Source organism: Vidua macroura, chromosome 2 (assembly GCF_024509145.1).
Source record: "Vidua macroura isolate BioBank_ID:100142 chromosome 2, ASM2450914v1, whole genome shotgun sequence".
Taxonomy (NCBI): Eukaryota; Metazoa; Chordata; class Aves; order Passeriformes; family Viduidae; genus Vidua; species Vidua macroura.
Genome location: NC_071572.1, coordinates 1,472,508 through 1,482,111, shown reverse-complemented (window position 1 = coordinate 1,482,111; position 9,604 = coordinate 1,472,508).

The following is a 9,604-nucleotide window of genomic DNA, read 5'->3' as shown; positions in this document are numbered from 1 at the left end:
GGGAATGGTTTTAAATTGAAGGAGGGCAGGACTAGATGGGATTTGGGGCAGGAATTGTTCCCTGGGAGGGTGGGCAGGCCCTGGATCCCTGGCAGTGCCCAAGGCCAGGTTGGGCACTGGGGCTTGGAGCAGCCTGGGACAGTGGGAATTGTCCCTGCCTGTGGCACATGACCCTGAAAATCCCTTCCAGCCCAATTCTGGGATTCTCTTAATCCCTTCTTTAACAGCAGCATGGATTTTTTTGACCTTTTCTAGGAGCTGAACTGTGCTGAGCCTTTGTGAGTAAAGTAATGATCCATTTATTGATGTTTTTCGAGTGGGAAAATGCAGGACTTGCCATAAAAAGCAGCATTTCCTTCTCAGTAGCACAAAACCCTGCCAGTGCCTTCCCTGGAAGGCTGTGGGAGCCTGGATGGCTCCACGTGCTGCCAAGGCATGGAAAGTTCTTGCTGAATGCCTCTCCCACACAGCCCAATTTGGCAGAAGGGATTACCACGTGCTGCACCTGCTTTTTAATCTGCTGGACAAATTCGGGCTGCTGAAGCTCTCTCCTGAATCAGCAGGAGCTGTTGGGGCTGGGACGTGCAGGAATGCTGGGCTGGGAGCTGCCACGGCAGCGCTGCCCTGTCATTAAAGCCGTGTCAGAGCTTCCATCCTGCTGCCCTGCCAGGAGAGAGCTCCCAGGGCTGAGCTCCTGCAGAAGGGAGGGTTACCCAGCAAACTGCCCGGGGCTTTTCTTGGGTGCATTTTAATTAGGATTTTAATATAATGTGGATTTTTTTTTTTTTTTTTTTTTTTTTTTTTTTAGTGTTGTCTGAGACTTCAGAGTGAAGAGCTGGGGCTCATCCAAAAGGATTCCAGACTTTCCTGGTGGGTATGGCAGCCCTGTGTTCCTTCTGGAAGATTCCCCGAGGGAACGGCCTCAGGCTGGGCCAGGGCAGGCTCAGCTTGGCCAGCAGCAGGAATTTCCCCATGGAAAGGCTGCTCAGGCCTTGACAGGGGCTGCCCAGGGAGCTTTGCAGTGCCCATCCCTGCAGGTGTCCCCTGGAGGTGGCACTCAGAGCTCTGGGCTGGGGACAAGGTGGGCACGGGGCACAGCTGGCACTCCATGACCTTGGAAATCTTTTCCAGCCCCAGGGATTTGGGGATTCTGTGATCCAAGAAACACAGGATGGGACACCTTGGGCAGTGCTTTGTTCAGCCAGAGCTGCTTTACACAGACTGGAAATGCAATCCAGAAAATCTGGATCTGGAAATCCAGATTTTTCCCTGTGGCTTTTTTCCTCTCTAACAAGAAGTAAAACTCCTTCCAAGTGTCCTTCACCACAACTGCCCCGTTTGCCTCCCTGTCCTGCTCTGACCTTCAGTGTGAGGACAGGAGGATCCTGCCATTCCCTCCCCCGGGAATTCTGTTCCCTGTGCGTGCTCCTCGCATCCCCCACCTGCTCTCAAGGCACAGGGTTCACACACAGCCTCTCAAATTTTAGGAAAACCAAAAAAAAAGAGCCTTTAAAATAAATATTTTAGGCCTTTCCAAGCATTACAAATTGGTCATTTCCTCTGTTACTGAGCTCCAAAATTAAGGAATTGTAAAGGATGGAGAAAAGGAGAAAATACACATTTGGAGAAAATACACATTTGAGAAATTACTGGGCTGGGCAGAACTTCCCTTGCAGCTTCTTGAGTTCCCTGCTTGTTTCTGCAGCTCCTGAGATCAGGAAGAGCAGCTGAGGAAGCGTTGGAATGGGAGAGATGATTCCAGGGGGGGCTGGAGGAGGAGGAGGGAAGGGCTAATCAAACACTGTGATTAATTGTCCACCAAAGCTCACAGTGATGCTTTTCCTTGGCTCCAGAAAAAACCTGCCTCAAGGGCTGCAGGGTGAGCAGGGACACTCAGCTGGGGGAGGTAAAGAGGCCAGGAAGGACAAATCCCTGAGCACCAGCGGGGAGCCACAGGCACAACCCCAACCCACGGCTCAGCTCCCGGCTCCCTGGCACAGGGACAGCTCTCGGAGCTCTTTAGCAGAACCCTTTGGACACGAAATCCTACTGGAAATCCATTTCTTATAGCCCAGGGCAGCCAGGATTGATGTGAGTTCTGGGAAGTCCTTTCCGGGGGCAGCGAGCGGGAACAGGGACGGAGTGGGCAGCAGTGCCAGCGTGTCCTCGGCCCTGAACGCCTTCCTTTGTCCTGCTGAGTCACCCAGGGCTGCTCCAGCACGGCCCAGCCTGGCTGCTGGGGACCAGGAGAGGCACACGAGGGCTGGATTTGCTCCATTCCCGCGGGAGAACTCCTGACATCCCAAGGACACTCCAGGGAGCGGCCGCCTCCTGCCCAGGGGGGATTCGGCGCCGTTTTGGTGCCATTTCCAGCCTCAGCATCAGTCACCACAAAGCCCAGTGCTGCTCCAGCTGGCCCTGCAAAATCCTGGCTCTGGGAATGCCAGACTCCTGATGATCCCAGCCTGGCTGCCACCAGGGCTCTGCCCTCTGCAGGTGCTGCTTCCTTTGCTTCCAAACGTCTCCCGGGGGATGAGTGGCTGCCAGAGGGAGCAGCAAATCCTGCACCAGCAATCCCTCAAAACCTGCACCAGCAATCCCTCAAATCCTGAACCAGCAATCCCTCAAATCCTGAACCAGAAATCCCTCAAATCCTGCACCAGCAATCCCTCAAATCCTGCACCAGCAATCCTCAAATCCTGCACCAGCAATCCCTCAAATCCTGCACCAGCAATCCTCAAATCCTGCACCAGCAATCCCTCAAATCCTGAACCACCAATCCTTCAAATCCTGAACCACCAATCCCTCAAATCCTGCACCACCAATCCCTCAAATCCTGCACCAGATATCCCTCAAATCCTGCACCACCAATCCCTCAAAACCTGCACCACCAATCCCTCAAATCCTGAACCGGCAATCCCTCAAATCCTGCACCAGCAATTCCTCAAATCCTGAACCACCAATCCCTCAAATCCTACACCACCAATCCCTCAAATCCTGAACCACCAATCCCTCAAATCCTACACAACCAATCCCTCAATTCCTGCACCACCAATCCCCCAAATCCTGAGCCAGCAAGCCCTCAAATCCTGAACCACCAATCCCGCAAATCCTACACCAGCAATCCCTCAAATCCTACACCAGCAATCCCTCAAATCCTACAGCAGCAATCCCTCAAATCCTGCATCAGCAATCCCTCAAATCCTACACCAGAAATCCCCCAAATCCTGCACCAGCAAAGCAGCTCCACTCAGAGGGACTGGGACAGAAACCACGGGGTGAGGTCCCACTGCAGGGGATCTCAGCATTGAGCCAGTGACAAGTGTGGAATCATGGAATGGTTTGGGTTGGAAGGGACCCTAAATCCCACCCAGTGCCAGCCCTGCTATGGCAGGGACACCTCCCACTGTCCCAGTGTCCAGCCTGGCCTTGGGCACTGCCAGGGATCCAGGGGCAGCCCCAGCTGCTCTGGCAATTCCATCCCAGCCCCTGCCCACCCTGCCAGGGAACAATTCCCAATTCCCAATCTCCCATCCAGCCCTGCCCTCTGGCACTTTGAGGCCATTCCCTGTGTCCTGTCCCTGCATCCCCTGGAAATTGTCTCTCTCCAGCTTTCCTGGGGCTCCTCCAGGCCCTGCAAGGCCACCCTGAGCTCAGCCCAAAGCTTCTCCTGTGCAGGTGAACAATGCCAGCTGTGCCAGCCTTTCCTCCCAGCAGAGCTGCTCCAGCCCTCTGCTCATCCTGGAGCCTCCTCTGGGCTCTCTGCAGCAGCTCCAGCTCCTCCCTGGGCTGATCCCAGGGTCCCTGTGCACGGGCAGCCCCAGGAATGGGGTCGGATCCATTTTGGAGTCCCTGCGTTCCAACCCAACACACTCACTGGGTTCCTGCCTCACTTTATTGCCTATCATCAATCAAAGGGAAATGCCAGGGGGTTTTTCTTTGGGAGACAGAACAGAAGCCTTTTGTGCTGGGTTTGCTGTGGGTGGAGCTGGGGAGGAAGCAATCCTCCTCCTTTTGACCTGGAGAAAACTCCCCAATCATTTGCACTGCCTTTGCCCTGAGTGCATTTGCTTTGTTGGCCAGCGGCTGTTTGGGGCATGGAGGGAAATCCTGGCACACCCTGAAAGGAAAACCAGCCTTGGATTTGACGCCCCTGGCCAGGGGGGGCTGCTGGAGGCCTGGCCCGGCCACCACGGGCTGGATCCGTGCTCTCCAGAGTGGTGCTGGGCGGTCACAGAGGCGCAGATTGCATCTTACAGGATATTTTTTCCCTGGCAGAGTGGTCAGCCTTGGGATGAGCTGCCCGGGGAGGTGGTGGAGTCTCTGGGAGCCCCCGGGAGTGTTCAGGAGTCTGGACGTGGCCCTTGGGCTGCTGCTGGGGGATCTTGAAGGTCTCTTCCAACCCTGATGATTCTTTGACCCTGTAAAAGCCACATTTGCAGATAATTTGGTTTTGATCTCAGTTCTTTAAAAAAAACCAACCCCAAACCCAACCCAACCCATTCTGTGATCCAAACCCACTGGAGAGAGTTTGGATGTGGCAGCTTTAATTAAATGGAAGTGTTGATACCTTGATTACTTGTTTCTTGGTATTTTAAGCAGTTTTGTGTCCTGGTTTATTGAGTGATGTGACGAGCAGCACCCAGATCATGGACACCTCTGCCAGGCTGGACTGGACAGGGATTGGAACAAGCTGGCAGAGTGCCATGGCAGGGGTGGAATGGGATGGGAATTAAGGCCCCTCTCACACCAAACACGAATTTTGGGGTGACATTCAAAAGAAAAAAAAAAAAATCCCATGGAATGTTTTTCTGTTGTGTGGAAAAATAAGGGGTGAATTTCGAACTTCGAGTGCAGTAGAGCAAACAAAGGTTTTGTTTTCCAGCCACTGCTTTGCCCTAGGAAGCTTCACTTTGAGGGACACCTCTCTTTGACTCTTTCCAAGAGGTTCCCTCATCCCCCGCAATTAAATCTCGGCTGTCAACGTGTTTAATTAATTTGCCATCAGAAACTTTATTACATTTAGTGAAGGATGGGAAGCAGTGAAGATGTTAAAGCTCAGCTTTGCTAGGGCAGAGCTGAGAGGAGGAGAACTCCAAACAAAGGATTAAAGTGTTCCCCCAGCCCCTCATCATTCCCAGTGCTCCTCACTGTCCAGAGCACTCCTGTGATGGTCACAGGTGGTTAAAACCCCTCAATGGACAAGAATCCCACTTATTTGTTTTCATTTGGGATAAAAGGTGATGCCATGCTGGGCTTTTTGATGGGAGCGGAGCTGGTCATAACACCAGGGTAAAAAACACCCCCTCGGTGAGATCTGATGGAAAATATTTGGATGTTAAAAGTGCTGCATTAATGGGCTTTGATTAATGGATGGGGTTTGGAAACGAAACTTTCCAAACAAAAGGAATAATGTGCTGTATCTGGCAGAGGGGTTGATCGACAGGAATTCACTTTTTCCATTTCCTTGTGTGGAACAAACAAAGGAGGCTTAAAATTAGTAAATCCTTTAGTCATGGCATTAGGAATGGCACGGTGGAGTAATCACAGAGCTATGGAATGGCTGAGTTGGAAGGGACATTAAAATCATCCAGTGCCAGCCCTGCCATGGCAGGGACACCTCCCACTGTGCCAGGCTGCTCCAGCCCCAGTGTCCAACCTGGAACTGAACATTCCAGGATCCAGGAGCATCCACAGCTGCTCTGTGCCAGGGCCTCTTCACCTTCACAGGCAAGATTCCACCCCAATTTCTAATCCAAAACTACTCTCAGCTTGGCCAGCAGCAGGAATTTCCCCATGGAAAGGCTGCTCAGGCCTTGGCAGGGGCTGCCCAGGGAGCTTTGCAGTGCCCATCCCTGCAGGTGTCCCCTGGAGGTGGCACTCAGAGCTCTGGGCTGGGGACAAGGTGGGCACAGGGCACAGCTGGCACTGCCTGGGCTGGGAGGGCTTTTCCAGCCCCAGGGATTTGGGATTCTGTGAAATCCAGTGTGCTTTGTAGCAGTTTGGGATTTCCATGGAAGAACCGCTCTCCCACGGTGAATTTGGGTGTTCCAAAGTGTCTTTGTGTGGATCTGAAGGTATTTGCACCTCAGCCTCTCCTTTACCTGCACCCTGTTCTCTGAGGGTGTTTCCCTTTTCAGTCATGAGGCAGCAGAGGTTTGGGAATTTTTAGAAGGAGGGAACCAGAGTAGTTCATTAAAACACCTCAGTAATGAAGTCCAACTCTTTGACGAACCTTGTGATTAAGGTCAGCTCAAGCTACGACAGGGGAGGTACAGGTTGGATATTAGGAAAAAAAAAAATCACCGAAAGAATAATAAAGTACTGGAATTGTCTTCCCAGGGAGGTGGTGGAATCACCATCCCTGGATGTGTTTAAAAAAAGACTGGACGTGGCACTTGGTCTGGTTGAGGTGTCAGGGCGTGGGTTGGACTCGATGATCCTGGAGGTCTCTCCCAACCTCATTGTTCTGTGATCCTGTGATCCCTTGCGTGTGCTGGTGTTATCCCCGGATTGTGAGTGAGGCAACAAACACAGGCATGGGCAACACCAGAGGCTTTTTCAGTCCTCTCTGAGATCCAGAAGAGGATTCAGCCTTTCCTGCTGGCCAGGGAAGAATGAGAATCCCGAGTTTAGCACTAGCCCCTTACTGAAAGCAGGAGGAATGTGTGGCAGCCTGGCTTAAGGAGGGACAGTTTCACTCCTGTGCCTGGCCTATTGTTTTGAGTGGGAGGGAATTCAAAAAAAAACTGGGATGACTTGTTTGCCCAGGAGGAAAAGAAATGCCTGAAGTAAGGAAAATATGGGGGGTGAGAGGAAAAAGTCCCTGTGGGGATAAATGTGCACCTGAGAAGCGCAGGGGAAGGGCAGGAGCAGAGCAGGAAGGACCTGGGTGAGATTTGGGGCTGGGGAATGGGGTGGGAGGGACTTTGGGGGCAGTGCCTGGTCCTGACCATCCATGAGGGCACGGAATCCCAGACTGGGTTGGGTTGGGAGGACCTCAGAGCCCACCCAGTGCCAGCCCTGCCATGGCAGGGACACCTCCCACTGTGCCAGGCTGCTCCAGCCCCAGTGTCCAGCCTGGCCTTGGGCACTGCCAGGGATCCAGGGGCAGCCCCAGCTGCTCTGGCAATTCCATCCCAGCCCCTGCCCACCCTGCCAGGGAACAATTTCTCCCTAATACTGAATTCCTTCTCCTGTCACTTCATCTCCTTGTAAAAAATCCCTCTCCAGCCTTCCTGAAGCCCCTTCAGGTACTGGAAATCTGTAAGTTCCCCCTGGAGCGCTGATGATCCACAACATTTCCAGCAGAGCCCTAAACCCCAGCCCCTCCCTAAACTGTCCTTTCTTTTTCTCTTCAGACATAAAAGAAAGAAAGGAAAACACATTTATCGGTCATGCAAAGTGCAGCAGAAAGCTCAGGAGAAGGAAGGAGCTCTGAAGTTCAGAGAGCTTAGAAAGGCTGTGGTTGCCCCATTCTTGGCAGCGCCCAAGGCCAGGTTGGGCACTGGGGCTTGGAGCAGCCTGGGACAGTGGAAGGTGTCCCTGCCATGGCAGGGGTGGATGAGATGAATTTTAAGCTAAAAAATTCCCTTTGAGCAGTGCCAGGATGTTGGCAGGGGCAGCTGCAGCCTCGGGCACTTCGGGGAGCTCTGTCTCTGTCCCTGCTCAGACACTGAGGGCAGATGAGCACTCCAAAAACCAATTTATTGCCACCAGCAGCACTTCCTCCACCTCTCGCACGCCTCGGCTCTGGGAGAGTTTGTGGTGAAGCAGGAGCTGAGGAGGAGCAGCCCTGGGCAGTGCTGGGCTCAGCCCTGGAGGTCTGCTCCAACCTTGGTGATCCCACGGTGCTGACCTGGGATAGGAAGAGAAGGATTTGCCTGGAAGAAGGGGCTGGGTGTTCTCCTCCTCGGGCAGGTGCTGCTCCCAGGGAAGGATTTCAGTGCTGATTGGATTTGCACCAGCTCAGCCCACACAGGTGAGCAGAGAGGCCACATGAACTTTATTGTAAAATGCAGGTGAACCCAGTGGGAAGAAATGTTGATGTGTGGCTCCAGCTCAGAAGGCTGAATGATTTCTTTATTATAACTACACTACAATACATTAATATACTGTTTAAAGGAGATACTAAAACTACAAACCTACTTTTCTCACTACCAAATCTAATCCACAACTGGTGCCCCTCTCTGAGAGCCCAGCCACAGGTGGGTTGGATTGGCCACCAGGCTCAAACAATCCTCACCAGAATCCAACCAAGCAATCACCCCAGGGAAACAATTCTCCAAACACATTCCACATGGGAAAAACAAGGAGCAGAAATAGAAATTGTTTTCTCTTTCTTTCTCTCTGTGCTGCTCTATGAAAAAAATCCTGAGAGAGAGAGAAATGTGCTGGCACAGAACCCTGCCCTGACCCCGTGTGCTGACCAGGGAATGGCCATGGAATTCCAGGATGGAAATCCTGGGAGGGACCTTACAGTCCATCCAGCAGCCATGGTGGACACCTTCCAAAAGTCCAGGAGAAGCTGTGGCTGTCTCGTCCCTGGAAGTGTCCAAGGCCAGGCTGGAACAAGCTGAGACAGTGGAAATCCTACCCATGGAATTGGATGATCCTTAAGTCCCTCCCAACCCAAACCATTCCCGATTCCATGACCTGGCTCCTCTGCTGCTGCTCGGGAAGGTATTTTGGGAGCAATTCCAACAGTTCTGGCTCTGCCTGAAGACCATGAATGAGCTTTGACTTCGCTCACACCACACTCGGAATGAATTTGCTCCTCCTGACACGGTGAAATCCATGGAAAATTGGGGTAAGGAGGGATGATCAGCTCAGGACAGAGCAAATCCACGCCAGTTCTCCAGTGAAGGCTGCAGGGGTGTAGCTGCACATCCAGGGGCACTCCCGACCCTCTTTCTCCACTGGGAATCCGTGGAGCAGGAGCTGAGACTGCCGAGGTTTGGGAAGGGTGGGAATCAGCTGGCGCTGCCCCACCTGGGTGTGCTCGGGGGGAAAACCAGCCCAGCAGGAAGACACGCGGGGGCTGCCTGGAGAGAAAAGCTTACCTGGGCCTCACACCACAACACAGGCACTTGTAAAGAAGAGGAAATGAGATAAAGAAATTACTCAGGGCTGCTGCTGCCTCTGAAAAGCTTCCTTGATAAGGGAGGCAAGACTGGGGCTCAAGTGCTGCGGGTGGCGTGGGCAGAAAGCTCCAGCTCAGTTGACAGAAAGGCCTTTTCCAGTTCTGCCTCTCAGGACAGAAGGTTCCCCTGCCCCTGTGATTTTGCTCTTTTCCTGAATTGGGTTTTTTTTTTTAGGTCCTTCCTTGTGCATGGAGGACCCTCCTCTCCTGACATTCCCCAGCGATTTGGTGCAAATTCCTGGGAGCTTGGAGAGGATGCTTGGACAGATCCTTTTTCCTTGCACCACTGGGGCATCTTTGATCTTTCGTTCTTCTGACAATGCCACCGTGAAAATTGGTTTCTGGGCATAAAACGTCTCTGCTTCCCAGTGTGCTGGCAGGAATTTCCCCATGGAAAGGCTGCTCAGGCCTTGGCAGGGGCTGCCCAGGGAGCTTTGCAGTGCCCATCCCTGCAGGTGTCCC